The 21,557-nt window shown below is 38.6% G+C and overlaps 1 pseudogene; it reads left to right on the forward strand.

Moving 5' to 3' along the window:
- The first annotated feature begins 463 nt into the window (after window positions 1–463).
- LOC137079121 (uncharacterized) lies at window positions 464–20,270 on the forward strand (annotated as a pseudogene).
- Window positions 20,271–21,557: the final 1,287 nt, after the last annotated feature.

Raw genomic sequence — 21,557 nt, forward strand, 5'->3', positions numbered from 1 at the left:
GTGCCTCAGTGACGACAACACTCAGAGAAGACATCGATCTCAGCTGTCAATCATGATGTCACACACCCCCGTTTTTATAGAATCAGATAACTAAGTAAAACTAAACTTATTTTTAAAAAACTTGAAATTAAACTGCCTTCAATGACATAAACTAACTTTGGGAAAAAATATTTGAGGTGTAATTTTATAGTTTAGTTTGCCTCACGTCCATTAGAAAACACAGAGGCTGTGTCCCAATTCAGGGGCTGCGTCCTTTGAAGGATGCATCCTTCTAAGGATGCAGCTTACAAGTCCTTCAAAGGAGGCTCCAAATGTAGCCTTCATTGGTAATTGATAATTGAGCCACAAGCTGTTCCCTTTTACCACTGCTGCCACCTAGCAAACTGTGTAAGCTGCCATCCTGACAACTATGGAGCCAGAATTGCTAGTTTTTATTTTTATTTTGTATGAGTTACTGGAGGAGATGGTGGGGTTTCAACCCCGGCGATGCCAGGTCATTTATCTGAGACTTTGCCAAGATCATAGGCAGGTAAGTTGGACTGGTTTTCTGCATTCTTATTGACGGATTATACATTTTATTTGTAGCTAAGTATTTGGTTTCAACTAACTTGTATAATCTTATGACACATGAAGAAACAAAATACACATAAAGCAGTTTGAATGTTGATTTATATGTTGCCAAGATGATATTTGATAGGCTATAGTTTATACTCTTGACCATGGTGAATGTATTTAGACAGGTTTTCAACCCAGTTTTTGTTTGTAGGCAATTGAACCATAAAAACAAGAAACAATAATTTTATTTTGTTAGTTTCATTTTAAAAATGAGGAGTGGTGAAGGAACTAAATTTGTTTAATATACTTTACATTTGTACATGTAGACCTACTTTAGTAAAAAGTAAAATGCAACATAAAACGTAGTGCAGCAATCATATTACTGCCAAACCATCACTGATTTCTCAATTTCTCTTTTTCTTCTTTCCCTAAATTAGACCAGACCCCTGTACTGCAGGATTAACCTGAATGTCCCACTGCTGGACAGATTTTTTAGTGATTCCGATACACGTCCTGATTTTCGGCAGAGCAGGGAGGCCCTGACAGTGCTGCTGGATTTGCTAAATGAACGTCGACATGGATGGGGTTCCACAATCGAGACCCTAGTGTTTCTTTTCTGGCTGGCGTGTGGTACATCATACAGGGTGGTCTACAGAGCATTTGACATGCCTCGTTCCACTGTCCACCACATTGTCCACCGAGTCGCTGAGGAGGTGGTGGCCATTCGCCACCAAGTAATTCATCTCCCCAACACCCCAGAGAAGCTGGAGGCAGTTTGCCGTGGGTTTGCAGGGCTGGCAAGGCACAGAGCTTTCCTTAAAGCTGCAGGAGCAATCGACGGCTGCCATGTCCGTATCAAGCCACCAAGCGGCCCTGATGGTCATTGCTACAGGAACAGGAAACTGTTTCCATCCATCATCCTGCAGGCAGTTTGTGACCATCAGGGCCGCTTCATTGACACGTACGTGGGCTGGCCCGGGTCAGTGCATGATGCACGAGTGCTCCGCCACAGCCCACTGTACAGGAGGTCAGTGAATCCTCCTTCAGGGCACTTCATCCTGGCAGACGGAGGGTACCCATTTCTCCAACACCCACACCCCTCAACACTCCCTACAAGAGGCCAGTACAAGGTGTGGGAGCCCAGCGCTTTAATCTTCATCATTCCAGGGCACTCTCCATTATAGAGCGTGCTTTTGGGATGATGAAGACCAGGTTTAGGGCCATCTTCTTGCATGCGCTGGAGGTGCACCACACCTTTGTACCTCACGTAAGTAAACTGAAAATACATTTTAAAAGTACTGAAAACAACTTCAATCTGTCTAAATATATATATATCTTTCCATTTCAGGTCATAACAGCCTGTGCCATCCTCCCTAACATCTGCCTTGAGGTTGGTGACATCATGGGCCCGGAGGATGAGCATGAGGATGATCAGGACGTGGCAGAGGATGAGGGGGGCAGGATTTGGAGACGGTCAGTGGTGCTCCATGGAGAGACCAGCTGTCTGCAGCGGTGTCTGCCCTGGAGGAGGTACCCGCTGACCATAACTATTTGTAACAGGCAAGTAAGAGTTATAAAGCTACAATACCTAAGGGGAAAAATTGGTTTTGCATATTTATAATATTTCATGGTTTGATTTGAGATTGCAAGTTCACTTATTTTATTCTTCCCTCTTTCTGAAAATAGTGACATGACAGCCGTTGATTGTGCCAGCCCTGCAAAGCCGTTGATGGACAATGCAGTGTACAGTGGAAATATGCACACAAACACACTGAGACCATCCCAGATGATGTCCCACCGGCAGAGACCTTACCAGGGTCTCTATTGTGGAGCCCATCCCATCCAGCAGCACAATCAGGGTCTCCCTGCTCCGCTGAATGAGAGAGAGTGCACCCCTCCCTCTCCATTATTATTAAGTTTTTCTGTTGTTGTCAATAGTTAAAAACAATAATGTATGTACAAATGGAAATTTGCATGCCTAGTGTTTATAAATTACATAAAAAGTTTTCAGTTTCCATATTTGTTTATTTCCAAATACCAGCTTATATATTAATAAATAATAAAAAAAACTTTACAGAAATTGCTGCACTTCATTTACAACAAACTTAAATTCCAAATATAAATAAATATCACTTCAATTGCACTTACAAAATAAAATTTGAACAGAAATAACTGAAAACAAATATATCCAAAAAGTACATAAATTATTTTTCAATCATTTTCTCAAGGAGAGAAAAGAGTCTGTCCATCCTCTCCCTGCTGTCTTGTGCCCTCCTTGCCTCGGTTTCCCTTTGAACCATCATGTCCTCCCTCATTAGCTCAATGAGTTCATCCTCCCGGCCCCTTTTTCAGGCTGGGGCTGGGGCTGCTGAACTTGACCCTGGTTGGTCATCAGGGATGGAGGCAATTAGGACAGGGGGGTTGTTGGAAGGCCTCTGTCCCAATACCTTATCCATGTAGACAAACCACGGCCAAGTTGCAGCAGTGGATTTCCCGCTCACCCCCTCACCTGTCCCAGGACACTTGCAATCCTAAGGCAGAGCATAGACCATGTCTTGTTAACAACAACAACAACCACATTTCAGCAAACGTGTCAACTGACTTGCTTACCTTGTATTTTTTTTTTTAAATTGTCCCATTTTTTTTTGGCCTGCAAGGGCCTGACCTTCCCCAACAGCTCCATTTTCTCCAGAATTCGCCTAAAACAAGAGAAAAGGGAAAGACTTGTGAAAATAAATAAATAAATAGATACCAAGACAGGGTGCAAATTGGTGGTGGTTGAGGACGTTCCCCCCTTCTATATGTAAAGCGCTTTGGGTGTCTAGAAAAGTGCTATATCCTCCTGGGACCCAGTAATAGACTTTTGTCCACTGTAGTGGACATTATATTTTAGTGAGTTTCTGTGACATCACACACGTCACAGTTTTGAGTCCGGATGTCCTTTATAGAGCACATTCAGGGCTTTGCACAGATACCAAATGTTTGGAGGTTTCACCAGGACAACAACAACTTCTTGGTCTTTAAAAATGGCTGACATTAATTTTTAGCACTCTTATGGAAATATGATAATATTTTGTAATTATAATTTAAATCTGATTAATTTTCTAATTGTTTGTTATAAATCAACATCTCAGGAAAATGCTATGGAGTTTCTAATCAAAATATGACTTTTTGTTACAAAACAGGGCATTGATTTCATAAATGTCCACTGTAGAGGACACCAGGACATAAATCATGTTTATCAGGCATTTTGGAGACACAAACAGTAAATAGGGAAATAAATTACATATCAATATTCCTATGAAATATTACATATTATTATGAAAATGTTGCCAATTATTACTCCCCTTATTAGACTTCTTTTTTTCATTACATGTTGCACCAAGAACACAATAATATGCAAATTAGATGCAATATACCGATACATTGTATTGAATGGGAAAATCCAAGTATGGCCATTTTACACACATATTGCATAAAGTAAGATTGTATATCAAAGCATTCAGTAATATCTTTTATAACATAGCTCAGAATCATCTTTTAAAAATTTTTGTTTTAAAAAAATCCTGAAACTTAAAAATGTATTTGTGAGTTAAAAATAAATCCCATTGTTTTGGCCTATACGTGCAATTTCATTTCATTAAAAAAATTTAACGACTGAGTCCTGGTGTCAACTACAGAGGACATATCATAAAATATGAATAAAATATAATTTTCCCAAAAAATTATATGTCCATTTGTTTCTTATGCTCTAAACAATCTAATGACATGAAAAAATACAAAATTCGAAAAACTTTTTTTTTTCTGGGTCCCAGGGATATAAATGTAATGAATTACTAATTATTATTAATCTTACAATCATTAGTAAATTACACAGTTGTACATTTCTATAGAAAATACTCCACAAATTGTATGCCTGGATCCTCAAGTTTGCTAAAAACATTTGTAGACATATCTTCCATGACAGCACTTTAAAAAAAACAACAACAGCAAAGTGAAAGACTATTGTATAATGTAGTTGTTGTCTCATTGCCAAGGCCTTTCTGTGGCCTATATTTGTTTAACAATATGCAGCTAAATTAAATATTACAAAAGGTTAATGCCTTACCGCCAAGTCACAAGGGCAGAGTTTTTGGCCCCAGTAAAAAGAGCATCATTTCAGCCGTCAGTTTAATGAACTGAGCAGTCTGCTCCTTTGTCCCTGAAACAAAACAAAGTATTACAACAAGTTTAGCCTCAGACCACCTGACAAAAGAAGCTGCGCAGGTGTAACTGTTTTTTTTTAGTAACTTTTTTTTTTTTTTTTTTTTTTTTTTTTAAACACCCCTGGATTTTAACACCCCTGGATTTTAACACTTGTTTCACCAGCTATTTGAATAACATTAAAATATGTATTGCAGTCTGTTTTTCAGGTAATTTAATCTATCACATTTCAGCTTCATTTTGGCTTCATTTCTTCTGCATTTGTGCTGCTGTTTTATTTAGCTACTTGAATATACATTTGTACTTAAAATTCAAGGCTAAAAAAAATAAGTACATTAAAAAAAACCTTGCTTTTCTTAGTTTTTTTTTTTTTTTGTCCTGTTTGTAGGGCTAGTTTAAACACCTCAAAATTATGAAATCAAGAGGCAGTTACAAGTTTTGGTTTGGGGAAATATAACTTTAAATTGGGTGAGTGTTTTGCTTTAAGTAAACTAAAATAATATGCCAGCGGGTTAAGCAAAATAATGTAACCTTAACTACCAAGGCAGTCATTTTGACCGTTTTTAAATTTTGCAATAAAATAAATTTAAATTAAACCCATAGCCTAGCTAGTACCCTGACTTTTAGCCTACATTTTTGTTCTAATATTCATGTTTTATTAAAATTACAAAAGAGTTCTAACTATTTATAGATTTGTTTTCCCCGCCTGTGAAGATGCGCGTCACTGATGCCTATACCAACTTTGTTTAGATATGCTATTGACCTTTGAAGTGTCAGCAAGAAAAAGATTGTCAGGCGCAGAGGTTTTAGCCTTGCTTGAGAGCCTTGAAGATGCTGGTGTCTGCATAGGACTGTTTACGGTTCGAGCCATCTAAACATTACCAATAACTCCAGGAGCAGTAAAGTCCAAAAGTTACAAGTGCATAAGAAACATCTAATAACTTCCATAATTCACAACATGTTTTTTTTATCTAACGAAATATTCTTCTTTAATCTTCATTTAGAATCAAAAACAACATTTTCACTGCGATGAAAAAAACAACAACAACTTGCTCTCCCGCTTGCCACACACAAAGCAAGGCACGCACCTTTGGACGCGGTTTAGCGCATAATTTGTAGACATATCTGCGTTCGATTTGCCCTCGGTGCACCGTTTATTTCATGTTGTTCGGTTTTATTTAAATTGAGGATTTTTACGCTTTTTTTATGGTTATGCAGTCATAAAATATGATCGACATATAAAGCTTAATTCCAATACCTAAATAGAACCTTCGAATGTAAATATGACAAAAAGGAAGTACGAAAAATAGTAGCTATATGGTCAGAATGACCGTTTTCTGTTAAACAGAGAACAAGATATATGTTTAAAATTATTTTAAGCAACTTAGGCTAACGTTAGGCTACTTAATGCTTAAATGCTAAATGCTTCCTAATGAAATAATTGTTTGATATTTGGAGAACAGAAAAAATAAAAATAAATAAAAAAATAGCCTACTAAGAAAAGCATTTAGCTGATATTACATTTAGTATTTGATTAATTTAACTTAGCTTGGTCCATATTTATGCTTTTAACACTTGTTTTAGATAGCAATTTGAATTAATTAAAACACAATACTACTTACATTTATATGTGAATTCCTCAGCCACAGAACCACCTTTAGAACTCGCCATTTTTTTTGAATAAAACTTTTTCTTCATTGGGAATTTATGGCAGCTTGCATCCAATTAATACAAATAATTTTCGTCACCTGCGCGCTATGAATTGTGGGGTAGGGTAGGGTAGGGTGCGTAGTGTCCATTGTTGTATCCTTCATTCGCCTGAGAAGTGAAGGGCGCATAAGGAGTGGCATTTTAATGACATTCCAAATTTGGGCAGCCTAGTCGTGCCAGGATGACGCAGCCGGCCTTCAAAGGGTGCAGCGTTTGAATTGGGACAGCCTTCACAGCTCTGCTGTGACGCAATCGGCCTTCAAATGCGTCCTTTGAAGGCTGCAACGTTTGAATTGGGACAGTCTTCGTCGTAAATATTCATCTGTACCTCACACATTAAACTATGGAAAAGTTTCAGAAAACTGGGAATATAGTGCATTGAAATTTCAAGGTGATTTTTAAATGTTTTTGTGCCTTTTGGGGGGCTTAACTCTTTCCCCGCCACCGCCAGTGTTTTTACAAAAGAAATAGTCAGCCACCACCAGGGCTTTTTTTTACCATTTTCACCAAAATTGAATAGCCCATAGAAAATGTTGTTTTATGAATATCTGATCATGCAATATATCAAAAGAAAGAGTTGACCCTCTTCTTAAAAAAAAAAAAAAAAAAGCTGAGAAATTCACGTTTTTGTGAAAGACTGACTCCAGATCAGATTCAGAGATGATCAAACACAGATGGAGGAGATCGAGTCAAAAAACAAACAAAAAAAGTCGATTAAAGTTTAAATATTTCGAGAATGAAATCTGAATATTTCGAGAATAAAGTTGAAATATTTTGAGATTAAAGTCAAAATTACAAACGTAGCCTCATTGACGTAACACACACTACAGCCCTGCACTAGCCATGAGTGTATTTGAACAGGGGGCTGAAAACTTCCATCATCCATCAGGTAATTGTCCAATTTAACAGTCGTAAATTTTTTTCATCTTCGCTTTTTTCATCATTACCCCCATCCTCACTTCGCTGTTCGATTTAGAATTGATTTTAAGATTTTATTGTTTGTTTTTAAAGCTTTGAATGGACTGGCCCCACAGTATATCACGAACCTCATCCAAATGTATACACCGTAAATCAAGGTCTGAGGGCCAGCTCCAGCTTTTGGTTCCTAAGACCAGAATTAAAACCACGGGGGACCGGGCTTTCGCAGTGATTGGCCCCAGATTGTGGAACGCTCTGCTTCCCCTGGTCAGAACGGCTCCCACAGTTGAATGTTTTAAAGGACAACTCCGGTGAGAAATGAACCTAGGGGTAATTAACAGATGGTTACCGAGTAGATCGTTCTCTGGGATGCGTTTTCTTGAAAATCGAATGTTTTATCTTTAAAAACAGATTAGCTTATAACACTAGTCTATGGGGCACAGGGTTGATACAGGGTGGTAAAATTAAATCGCTAGTTAATACCACTAACAAGGCTCAAAATAGCCTCACACTAACACGGCAGCATAATGAGGGTCCCTACATGCAAACCGAAGCATTGAGAACTTTGTAAGAGTACAAACAGTTTAATAAGAAGATACGTTGTAAACATAGTGCCTTACGCGTTCACGGACAGTAGCCATCTCGAAAAACAGTCTCGATGAATCGATCCATGAGCGCTGTTCTAAGTGAGCTGGTCGATAGGAATTAAGTTTGTGAAATGTAATAACATGGACATTTTTGTATTTATTTATTTATTTTCTCTGTTGTGTTCAGTGTTTTCTTCCGGAAACAACGGACCATATGAGATTCCAAGTCACAGTTCATCACTTAGCACAGCGCTCGTCGCTCGATGAGTCGAGACTGTTTTCCAAGATGGCGCCTGTCCGTGAACGCGTAATGCAGTATGTCTATAAACTGTCTTCTTATTAAACTGTTTGTATTCTTACAAAGTTCTCAATGCTTCGGTTTGCATGTAGAGACCCTCCTTATGCTACTGTGTTAGTGTGAGGCTATTTTTAGCCTTGTTAGTGGTATTAACTAGCGATTTAATTTCACTACTCTGTGCCCCATAGACTAGTGTTATAAGCTAATCTGTTTTTAAAGATAAAACTCTTTACATTCGATTTCCATGAAAACGCATCCCAGAGAACGATCTACTCGGTAACCATCTGTTAATTAACCCTAGGGTCATTTCTCACCGGAGTTGTCCTTTAAGTCTCGTCTTAAGACCCATTTTTATTCCTTGGCTTTCAACTCCGCGTGAGTTGTGTGGTCCTGTATCTTATTGATTTTATATATGTTTTTTGCTTTTTTCTTGTATTGCTCATTCAATTTTACTAGTTTTTATTGTTTGAATGGAGGCTGGTGAAATTGAATAGAGTATTTATTTATTATTTTTATTTTTTGTGCAGCACTTTGGAAACTGATTGTTGTTTCTTAATTGTGCTATATAAATAAAGTGGATTGGATTATTGTATAGTAAATATCACAAAACATAAAAAAGAGATAAAATTGAAATATAAAACGTAGTATTCAGGTAGCTTAAAGGGGTGTGAAATGCTGTTTCATGCATACTGATCTTTTTACACTGTTAAAGACTTGGAATCCCATACTAAACATGGACAAAGTTTCAAAAGTTAAGGTGGACGTTTGATGGGAGTATTTCTTTGTCAAAAATACTACTTCCGGTTAGTCATAAGTTTCGGCAAGTTTTTTGCGATCATGCGTCCCCTTTGACGTTAATGGGGGCGGAATTTCCTTGTATGGGCCTTACGGACAATTCTACCGGAAGCGCTTGAGAGAGAGAGAGAGAGAGAGCGAAAGCAACAGGCTACGCCCATCAAAGCGCTGGCTTGTAGGCTGCCAGGTGATGTGCACATAACAATGTCACCAAAAAAGTGCGTTTTTGGTTGCCAGACCAAGACAGTCCTGCACAGATTCCCCCAAAACCCCGCGGTAAGGCAACAGTGGATATAATTTGCTTTTCCGGATCAGCAACTGAGTTGCGCGAATGTTTATATCTGTTCGCTGCATTTCGGTGCCGACTGTTTCATAAACAAGGCCCAGCTCGACGCCGGATTTTCCCGATCGCCTAATGCTGAAGGATGGAGCAGTCCCAACGATAAAGGTCCCAACGTTAGTACCGCAGGCGGTGAGTGAGACTGCTTCAAATGTCTGTGTTTTTGCCTATGCTCATCAAGTAGCCCAAACATGATCACGTATAGTTAATTGATCAATGGAGCATGCGATGTGTAGTGCGTGTACATTTGTTTAGCTGGCCACTATATGTGTAACTTTATGTTTGTGTATTGTAAAATCACTCCAAACAACAATACACAAAGAGTGGGGAAATATGTTGAACTAAATAAGCGCGCTTCTTCATTCAAATGCGCTACTATTCCGTGTCTTTCTATGTAAACACTAACTTAGCCTTCCGCTTACTGTCTACACAAACCACGCGTAAACACACACACACACGTGCACAACTGCACTTCCCTAAATAACACAAGCCGCTAAGCATATTATATAGTTAGTGTATAACTTGTACCACATAGAGACGTCCTGCTCTAGTCGTTTTTGCTGCTGCTCCTTGTCAACTGCAGCCTCTGGGTCTGATTCCGGATCATAGATGTATGGCTGTATCTGATTAAAAGCCATATTTTTATTTTGAATAAAGTTTTTTCCCCGCTGTTAGGGATGGCTTTACGACACACTCAACACAATAGCAGCGGCACGCACACGTCACTATTTAGCTCCGCTCACACGATACGCCCCCACCCGCTCGGCTTTTTTCGGAAAGACTCGGAACAGCGCATCTTTCTTATATAATTATTAAAAAAATAAAGACTTTTCGGAGATATGCAGGATGCAATGCTACTCTATAGGTACTCAAGATTGACATGACACTGACTGAAACTGAGTGTTTCACCCCCCCTTTAACGTTCATGAAACAGATAGGCCTACAGGAGGTTTCAAACTGCAAGCACCTGTTAGTGAGGCTCACTAGGTTAGAAGGGACATTCTACCAGAAACATACAATATCTGTCCTTGAAATGTTTACAGGTAATTAAAAGCATTTCATTTAAAAATGTCTAAAACTGACTGATGGTTAATTTCTGTGAATTGTTCTGTAAATGAATGTGTCCTTCATTAGGTTCCCAGATGTTTTTTTTTTTTTCTTTATTAAAAGCACTTTTTAAAAGGTACAAATCCTGTCCTTGTATTTGTCCTCAGCCGAATTGAAGATACAGCTTTGTTATGCTAAAAAATTCTACAAATAAATCCTATTTTCCAACTGTCCCCATTTTTTTGGTCAGTCCTGTCACGTTAACATAAAACTCTACATAAAATGTGTGCATGACTCAGAGGAAGTGACGTAATTTGACTGAGGAGAACCGGACACTGGTCAAAGTTGAGTTCTGTCATCTAATCCATAGTTTTCAGTTAAGTGACTATCGCAGAGCCTTGGAGGGCAAAACCGCCATAAAACTCCATTGAACTGCAGCACAAGGCTATCAAATTTCCATCTTAAAACAAAAATATGTGAACAAGATTCACATTTTGGGCACTTATGATCCATATACAGCACCTGCTGCAGCATTTCAATCACTAAAAACAAAGCGGACGTTTTTAACATGATTAAAGTGAAAAACACTACAGTGGGAGTTGCACCAATAAGGATTCAATTAAGGAAAGTTTAACGCTTATCTAGGATTTGTTGATATGGGTTTTATTTTTAATCGCGTAGTTGCAACACTTAATTTTAAACACAGATTAATTACGCAGTAAAACCGTCACAGAAGCTGATCAAGCAGATGGAGGGTGAAACGACGACAGGCTGAAGAATAATTATTTAAAGTGCCATAATGTACTATAACAGTGATATTAAAATATCAAATTCAGTTTACACCTTTTTGATGACCCATACTATGAACAAGCGAGTAGATGAGCCAAGAATATTAACACAACGTGTTTTCTTTATAATGTGTTTTGATGGTGAAAACACTTCATGAGAAACCTTGAGTTGCACTAATATTCTGTGTTCATCTGCTTTCCTGTCTACAGTATGCCACATCAATAAGCTGTATATTGAATTTGGTATTTTAATATCACTGTCTTACTGCATTAATACTGACTACAAACCTTAAAAAATGACTGGCGGTCAATAGAGAAAAGCCTTGTTTTGCCCTCCAGGTGGGCATTCCTATAACCGTGTGACGACACTTGAAAACTATGAATTGTATGATTTTAAGCTTGTTTTTGTATGAATTTTTTTTTAGGAGGAGGAAAAGCTAAAGGATCAGGCCCTGTCACAGTAAAATGTATTGCATGCCATATTTAAACATAATTTGAATAAATTTGAAGCTTTTTATTAGTGATCGACCGATATTGATTTTTTATAAACGTTACCGATACCGATTATTTCCATGTTTATGTGCCGATAACCGATATAGTTTTTTACAATTACAGCAACAGCATCTGAACTGAACTTTTTAAACACTGTAATTTTTGCAGTTTCACTTACATACAGAACAATTTACATCAATAAATAGTCAGAATTGTTTTTTTTAAAAATACAGAGCAAAGTCTTTTTAACATTAATGCTGTTTTTTACCTTTTTATTTATAAATACAGCCATATTAACAACAGGCAAAATACATTTCTAAAGTCTAAAGTTTTCAAATGGAGAACTTAAATGAGAGTTGAGTCTATCAAATCCCCATAACTGTGAGCATAAATATAAGCATTCATTTTAAACTAGTTTTAAAAGTGTTTAATAGACTGAAGAGTGAATATTCTCTGGATTATGCAAACATTGTAAAAGCTGATGTATTCGCTGGTTTGTTTATGTCAATCTCATCTAGTACGGTATCAAAATGAATGTTTGTGTCAGTCTCTGAATTATCCTGATGACAGGGGGCTGTTTTCATCTCTGCGTTTAACACACGTCTCGCGGAGAAAGGCTTAAAGGGGGGGTGAAACACTCAGTTTCAGTCAGTGTCATGTCAATCTTGAGTACCTATAGAGTAGCATTGCATCCTGCATATCTCCGAAAAGTCTTTATTTTTTTTATAATTATATAAGAAAGATGCGCTGTTCCGAGTCTTTCCGAAAAAAGCCGAGCGGGTGGGGGCGTGTCGTGTGAGCGGAGCTAAATAATGACGTGTGCAGCAGCGCGCTGCAGTGAGGAAAGTGAGTCGCTCTGTGAGGAAAGTGATTCGCCCGCCACGTGAGGAAAGTGATTCGCTCTGTGAGGAAAGTGATTCGCTCAGTGAGGAAAGTGATTCGCCCGCCGCGTGAGGAAAGTGAGTCGCTCTGTGAGGAAAGTGATTCGCTCTGTGAGGAAAGTGATTCGCCCGTCGCGTGAGGAAAGTGCTAATACAGATCGACCGCCGGCCTATCAGTGGGTAAGTCAGTAGCTACTGGTTATATCACCTGTTTAGCATTCTACAAGCCAGCGCTTTGATGGGCGTAGCCTGTTGCTTTCGCTCTCTCCCTCTCTCTCTCTCTCTCTCTCTCTCTCTCTCTCTCTCTCTCACGCGCTTCCGGTAGAATTGTCCGTAAGGCCCATACAAGGAAATTCCGCCCCCATTAACGTCAAAGGGGACGCATGATCTCAAAAAACTTGCCGAAACTTATGACTAACCGGAAGTAGTATTTTTGACAAAGAAATACTCCCATCAAACGTCCACCTTAACTTTTGAAACTTTGTCTATGTTTAGTATGGGATTCCAAGTCTTTAACAGTGTAAAAAGATCAGTATGCATGAAACAGCATTTCACCCCCCCTTTAATGATTCATTTTAAACTACAGTTTTAAAAGTGTTAATGGCTGTTTTATTTCATTCATGTGAAGATACGTCTTTATTCTAACATGATGACGGATTGCCTGACTGACTCCGTCAGTGAGTTCGTCTCTAGCGCCAAGTTTAAACTACCTATACATATCAACATCTTATTTGAGGTTATCTCAATTTTGCATAACTGTTATGTTAAACAAAGTGTATTAATTAAGGGATGCAGGTTATTTTACCTCTGAACACCGCTGTTGATAATCTCCCTTCAGACGCAGTTCTTTAATGGTGCGCTTGTATGCAGTTCTCAAAACGTCCACAAGATGCCGCCATTTATCGGAAAATCCGATATTACAAAACCGATACCCGGTTAAGGGAAAATGCTTAAATATCGGGAAAAATATCGGGAATCCGATATATCGGTCGATCACTACTTTTTATCCGCATCAACAAATGTTCTAAATTTCGTCCCTCTTTTACCTAGGCATATGTAGCACTGCTTTTGAGGTTAAACTTTGTATATTAATGATATTTCAAAACATGTATAGATATAATTGTCATTTATTAGCTTTGAGTAATGATGACTACTTATTCCAATTCGAACCGATTGCAATTAGATGGCTCAAGTTAGTGCATCTAAAGGGGACAAAGACGATGTTGGGCACGACTAAATGCAGACCCTGACAGAAAGGAGAAACATCACAGAGGACACCAAGGACAAACAAAGGACATCACTGAAACAACCTTCAAGAAGACAGTCAAAAAGAAGGTTGAGACCACACTAGGTGACCTCAGAGCGCTTCCAAAACATGCTTGTGAAATTCAAACGGCATGCATTCATCATCCGGCAACAGTATAGATACAGCAGCGAACTGAAGAGGAGCATGGCTGGGAACGAACGAGTCATACACTTGGACTTCTCAGAGAATTATACATGTACAATTATACAAATATGCATCTGAGATCCAGGCAGTGCACTTTGGAGCATCCCATGAGCAAGCAACACTGCACACTGGAGTTTTATATGTAGGACCAGAAGCTGAGCCAGTTTGCTTCAGCCCCTTCTCACCATCATGACTGAAGGGGCCCTCAGCCATTTGGGAACATCTAAACCCCATTCTGTCTCATGTCAAGGACCTCTTCCCTGCTGCCAGAGTGGTCCATTTCCTCAGCGATGGACCTTGCACACAAAATGCATACCGCCAGAAGGGGAACTTCTACCTCTTCACCTTCTTTCTCAAAAAAAAGGGATTCCAAGCTGGGACATGGCATTTCTTCGAGGCCAGACACGGTAAAGGGGCGCCAGATGGGGTTGGAGGTGTTATGAAGAGGAGTGCAGATCGGTTGGTGAGCCACGGCCAAGATATACACAATGCAATATATCTGTTTGAAGCCTTGGTGCACACAGGAACCACTCTTAAACTCTTCTATACAAGCAAAGCATCTATTGACAGGGCAATGAAGGACATGCCAGACAGTTTCCCCCAGGTCCCATCAACAATGCGAATACACCAGGTTGTCACTTCATCTCCTGGGCATATTCGACCAGATGAAATGGCCAGTGAGGTGTTCAGAATCCAGGAAGCTGCTTCTTCAAACGCTATAGAGAGCACTTCTACTGGGTCAATTTCCGATCATGGAATCAAACTGTTCTCTACGTTGTATATCCTTTGGACATCACCTTTTGATAATCTGGTAAGTTTACCACAGCAGCCTGCTTGCTGCTGTCACGTGGTAAAGTGACGGATGAGAAACCCTAATAATACTACTGTCACAAACACTGGCGTAGGAACCGGGGGAGACGGGGGGGACTTGTCCCCCTCAATATTGGAAAATAACTGCATATGACTTTGGCGTCTACTGTAATTTAGACTTTATGTCTAATGTGATTGACTTATTTATTTGCTTGTTATCAGAAATAATCTACAGTAGAGGTAACTTATTGGGGCTGCGTTTACACTTGGCATTAGCATGCGATCACCGTGATGTGATCAAGCAGATCATTGTTACATTTGTATTGTATTCATACTCTTGTGTAATCGACGCACCATCCTAAATAAACCCGTCTCTTCCGGGATACCCTGAAATTTTGAATATTCTGGTCTAATGATTTCTGACCTGTAAGGTTGCCAGAATAATAATCTTCCACGGTGTGTTAATAGGCCAGAGGAGAACTGGCACCCCGACTGAGTCTGGTTTCTCCCAAGGTTTATTTTTCTCCATCATGCCCTGATGGAGTTTTGGTTCCTTGCCACTGTCGCCTTTTGCTTGGCGTGCTCAGTTGGGAAGACTTGTTCACTTTGGGTTGCGTGGTCGACCAACGACAGTATGTCACTTATTTAACAGAATTATACCATATTTTATTCCCAACGTAAACAAAGCGACATTTTGGATTATCTGCATGAGGTAAGTTTGCAACCATTTATGATTTTATTTGTCTTTTTTTACTAATTACTTTAAAATATTTTACTGAAACATCCATTGACACTTCTGTTATTTAAATCAGACCAGTCTATGAAAGGTTAAAGGGTGATTGAGCGACCGATGAATCGATTGTACAAGGTCAGGTATCAGACACAGGTAAGAATCCCTCATTTTCATCCAAAATGGATATTTTACTAAACATTTTCCAAGTAAAATATGAGTGGGACTCGGTGGGAGTGAACAAAATCAATAGTTTTTTTTATTGTGTGGTAACTTTTAACGTGTGCCATAGTCCTGCTCGTGTTGTTTGCCACTACGTCCGATTTTAACCTTCACGTAGTGTTAAGTCAACATTTACCTCTCATTTGACCATAAAACATAGGCTGCTTAATTAACTCTATTATTAACTCTATTACAGGAACCCCTGCAGCCAGCTGCTCTCAGATTTATGTCAGATTTCAGATGTAAGTACTGAAAATGTTGACAAGACTTGGTTTTTAAAGCTCCACTGTGTGATATTTTCCCCCATCTAGCGGTGTAAAGGTATATGACCATCCAGTGAATAATAGTTTCTGTTCCTCTCAATTTCGATTTCGTTTCAACTCCTATGGTGGCCGATTTAGTCATGGCTTCCAGTTCGACCTCTTCGGTGAGTGTTGCTTCAACTCAAGTGATGAGGTAATTTGTGAAAACTATTATAATTTGCAGTTATTTAATTTGCCAAATGATCTATGATCAAATTAATCTATGTAAAATGAATAATAGTTTTACGTTTTCGTTATTTTTAACCATTTCATTGCTAACATCAGCTATCAGGTTCCCAGACGAATGCAAGCTAATCTTAGTAAAGTAACTTTTATCAGGGCTATCGTTATTCTGTATATTGTACAACATCACTAGCGTAAGGCAAACAAATTATAATGCAATTCAAATATTAATCTCATGTTATCCGTCATAGAACACGGATTTATGTTATAAGGTAAACAATACTTTTTCATCATTGACGCGAGGAAAACTATCCTAGACGTCGTTCTAGTGTTATGCTCAGCACACCATGATATAATTAGCCAAGCAACAATAAAACTTCCAATATACACAAATAGGCTGAATTAATATTACCTGTCGAGAAGAAACGCGAAAAGCGAAGCTTGAATTTACGGGTATGTCCCTCTTTGGCAAATGTACTTTCAAGATGGAGGAGCAACATGGCTTGAGTGTACGCTTGAGTGCTTCCGGTTCCGAGATATGATGAGAGGTGAGATACGAATGATGGCGCTCTTTTACACACGATGCCTCCAAGAGCTGCCAAAGGTTACAATAAGTGATGTACACCGGTTAGTACAAGCGGCAAGCTCAGCTCCGAGGAGCAAAAGGGAGAAGGGGTTCAAGATGTATATATCTAGTTACATCGATAACTATGAAGGTAAGTTATACAACATTAGCTAACTGACTGGCAAGCTTTTTTTCTGACTGGCAAGCTAGCTAGCGCTAGTTAATGTCACTGGTTAACTTCAACAATTTGACAGGCTATTTTATTCAGTGTGAAGTGTTTTAATGATGTACTATTAAGTGTATGCATAACATGAATGATGTCCAATGTCCCACAGTTTCAAACAAAGATGCATCAGGGAGGGTGAGCGTCAGGGCTATCTGTTACAGGTCGATGAGAGAGCGAGAAGCCTCACGATGTCAGAGTAGGGAGTAGAAATAAGAAGTGTTCATCAGTTCAAAGCCTCAATCAGGTTCATTTTCTGTGGTTTTGATGTGGCTAGGGAAGGGAGTATTCAAATAAAGGTAGCTGACGTTTTTGCAACAGGTTGCACAGTAACTATTGCTCACATCGACTGGTAACGTTAGCTAGTTATGTGTGTGTTGCAAGAAAGGCTTAAGTTATAGCTTTCTTTTCATTTTGGAACCCTGTTTTTTAACAATGGCAAATTAATGACCTAACTAACACCTAGCTTTCATCAAACCACAGAAACTGGTTGTGACGGCTGTTGTTCTTTACTGTATGTTTATGGTAACCAAATGCATTGTCCAGTTATTAATTCCCTCAGATTAATATGCAATATTTTATTTTTTGAAAAAACAATATATATTGATAGCATTGATTCTTAAATAATATTGTAAATGATGCAGTTAAGTATTTTAATAAATATATTACCCTAAATATGCTTCTCTGTGTGACCTCCTCTTAATGCTATCATGCCTTGAGCCATAATTACATTTTTAATCATGTAAAATATGCCAACAAATGGGTCTACAATGAATCAATTCCGGTAAGAAATTGTTTAATAAAAATACAGCACATTCATTAGAAAGTATTTACAAGAAATTATTGCAATTAGAAATGCATTGATTAGAAACTATTAACAAGCACAGAATAAGCAAAAAGGAAAATGTCAATCCAGTTATTTATCGAGTTGCCCATGCCTTTCCCAGTGGTCCGTACTGGTAGTTGACCAGGAAGCACGCCACACTGAACAGCTCCTCAATGCTTCCACACACAGAAAGTGGTGTGTCTCTATCAAAAAGTTTGTTTTCTTTCACCCTCCTAATACACCTCTCTACATGAACCCTAAGACGTGCAATGGATTGAGTTTGCCTGACATCCTTTCTACTCATTAGTTTGTTTTTTGAGAGAAAGGCAGGCCGCTAAACCTTGCAGGGAGCCAGATTATCCACAAGGAACCCTTTGTCAACCATCATTGCCATGTCCGGTGTAAGTAGGTTTGCCATGCCAGACAGCTTAAATATCTCACGGTCACTCATGGATCCCGCATACAGACAAATGTAATGACACCATGGGGTGCCATGCCGATCATGGCCTTGAATGGAGCGTGTGACTTGTAGGTACCACAGCATGTACTAAATTTAAAAAGGAAGTACACTGAATTTAACTCCAGCCTTGAACAATTTCGTAATTTTGTTTAGGTAATGTTACTCAGTATTTTAATGGCTTTGTACACTAATAAGTAAATTGTAAAAAATAAAATGCAACCGATAAATAACACTAAATAAAATCATCCCTTATGTGTTGGTACTAATGGCAAAATGTTAATTTTCTTTTCAGATTGACAGGCGTGTAGAGGACAACTTGTCAATTGAAGAAGTCACTGAGTCGGCCATTAAAATGAATGACATTTTGATGGAGGCACAATCAAACATGGCTGCTTCCCAAGAAAAAGTGAGAAAGCAAAAAAAGCGCCCTCTCTCAAAATTTAATGTAGGTGACAAGGTGTGGAGGCAAAATATCCGAATGGAGCAACGCAAAGGTGGCAAATTAGAGACCAACTTTCTTGGCCCCTATAAAATAAAACAGCTTTGGAAGGCAAGAGTGCTGTTTTGGAAGATGAAAAGGGTGTTCCAGTTCCAAAAATAAACATTGACCATTTAAAGCCCTGTATTGAACAGCTTCCCCGCATCCCACACAAGTTAAAAAAATCTTTACAGGTCAATTTAACTTCCACGGCCAATTTATCATCACCATCATCATCATCAGCTGCAGACCCAGTTGTGTCCTCATCTCCTGCCAATCCAGCCTCTCTGCCTCCAGGCCCAGTGGTGGTGTCTCCAGCCAGCTCTTCAACAGCAGCTGGCTGTTTTGATTTGGAAACATGTATGTACTTCACAATTAAATGATAGACATGTTATCTCTGAACTGTGCAGGTTCTTCTATAGTCACTTGTATGTGGTCTCTGCAATCTTTTGTATGTTAACATTTTCCAGGTATCAGACAAGTATCAGGTATCAGATGCAAATCTGTATATGTGCTGCTGTCAAAGATAGGGCCATTCAAATTATTGTATGCAGACATTAATCGCACTGCACCCACACAACAGCTGGAAAGTGAGGTGAGACCTGGCACTTAAATGATTTCTGATTCTGGTTATAAGCATACATTTGCATTGACTTTTTAAGCATATGTTTATCTGACGTATTTAAAGGATTTGGGAAGATGGCCAGTTACTTACTTTTTATTTGTATTTTTTTATTGAAACTAATAATCTGTCTTTATTCATTCCTGTAAGGTTATGAATGCCTACATGTACCAATTAGTACAACGACACAACCTGCATTCTCCAAAAAAGGCAGCCTGCATAGACTCCTTTGAAATGAGCAACATATGGCTGCAAAAAAAAGCAAAAATTAAGGTTGGTGGTTGACTTCCAAAGTGGAATAGAAGAGATTACAACAGATTATGCCTCATATTTCTGCAGTAATGTAAAACAAGCATGCATGTAATTTAACTGATTTGAAATTACAGATGGATCCAAAGGAGTACAAGTATATATTTGGGGTCATTAATGAAAATAACCACTGGACTCTGACAGTAATATTTTTGGTTTCTAAATAGTCAATCAAGTTGAAATTATGTTGAAATATTTTATTTTTTTATATAATTTAGGTTATGATTCCACAAGAGAAGAGGGCTCTGTTTCTGGATCCTCTGGGGGAGAGCAGTGTAAAAAACAAAAGGTGTCGGGATGTGACCAGGTAAACCAATATTTTAAATGAGTTCTGCAAAAAGGAGAAAAAAGGAGAAAAAACAAACAAAACAATGGCCAATACATTTATAGGTAATTTTGTTTAAAATGAATATTTTCCTTTGTTTCAGGTCCTTCATGGCACAGAGGGGCTATTACCATTCAAGATGGGCATGTGACACACTACCCCATTCACATCAACAGGATGGCAGTTCCCATGGGCCGCTTGTGCTTAAAGTAACTACTAGACAGTTGGCGTCAATTGCAATCTGACGACATTGGGAATATTGCTAGAATACCTTATAGCACAGAGTCAGCCAAATGTCAAGCATTGACGCGCATTGATCCAGTATAATATTTATCCTGTTTAAGCATCCATTCAACACAACTGTTGACTTCAATTTTCAAGCATTAATTTAATCAGTGTATCAATGCATCGTTAATCAGTTTGATCATGCATAATTTCAGTGTGTATTTATGGCAACATAAACCCCATTTGGTCAACCACAATAACCATTCTTTTTAGTTTGCGGAATGCATCATGAATGGTGAAGCACTTAGGTTGTCTACCTCTCCACAAAGCATGGCTGACCTAAGAATGGAAATAGCCACTTGTCTACTACAAAACAGTGGTAAGTGGACTATTAAAAAGTAACTCTTGTTTCAAAGTCCAAATATTAAGGCAGTTTGGTCTTACAAGATGTAGTATAACAATCGTTAGTTGATTAGTTTAAGTAACTTTGCCTATTCAGTTGTCTGTAAAACTTCCAAGCATGTTGTATGATAACATTTCTCCTCCTGTAGTAGACTTAAAGGACCTGTGCTTTCTGTGTGGGGAAAGGGACTCCTTTCAAAATGTGACTGACTGGGTAAGCCTAAAAAAAGGCCAAGTTCTAATGATATGAATAGCTGAATATATTGTTTCAAAAATATGATTTACATAATGAAATGGACAGCTGACTTCAGACTTTGATATTCTTGTGAACATTAGATTGGCTGTGACGTGTGCCCACGGTGGTTTCACTGTTCATGTGTGCAAAGAACGGGGAAAGAAGCCAGCTACATCGGTCCTGTTTGCACAACTTGAACTCGCTTCATTCTGTCCTTCTAATTTAAATATAACTGTTTATTCATTTTGAATTCACATGTTTAAGTGTTCAGATTTGTTTTGAGTTACCGTTTGAATAAATACTCAAGTTTGGTTAACTCTGTGTAATGGATTTCTTTCTAACAGAAGTTAGTTTGGGGCTCCTTTGAAGACCTGATATGTTATGGCAAGGGGTAATGTACAAACGTAATTCATGTACAGAAATAAGCAGAAATGATTGGCCATATTGCACTAACAGAAATGCCCTGTCTATTAGTAAAAAGCTTAAATCCTTGCGCATTGGGATCCAAATAAGTGCTATCCACAGACATACTGACTGCACTAATTTAACTTGGCTCACAGCTTGGACCCTTACATT

The sequence above is a fragment of the Pseudorasbora parva genome, chromosome 6, assembly GCF_024679245.1.
Source record: "Pseudorasbora parva isolate DD20220531a chromosome 6, ASM2467924v1, whole genome shotgun sequence".
Lineage (NCBI taxonomy): Eukaryota > Metazoa > Chordata > Actinopteri > Cypriniformes > Gobionidae > Pseudorasbora > Pseudorasbora parva.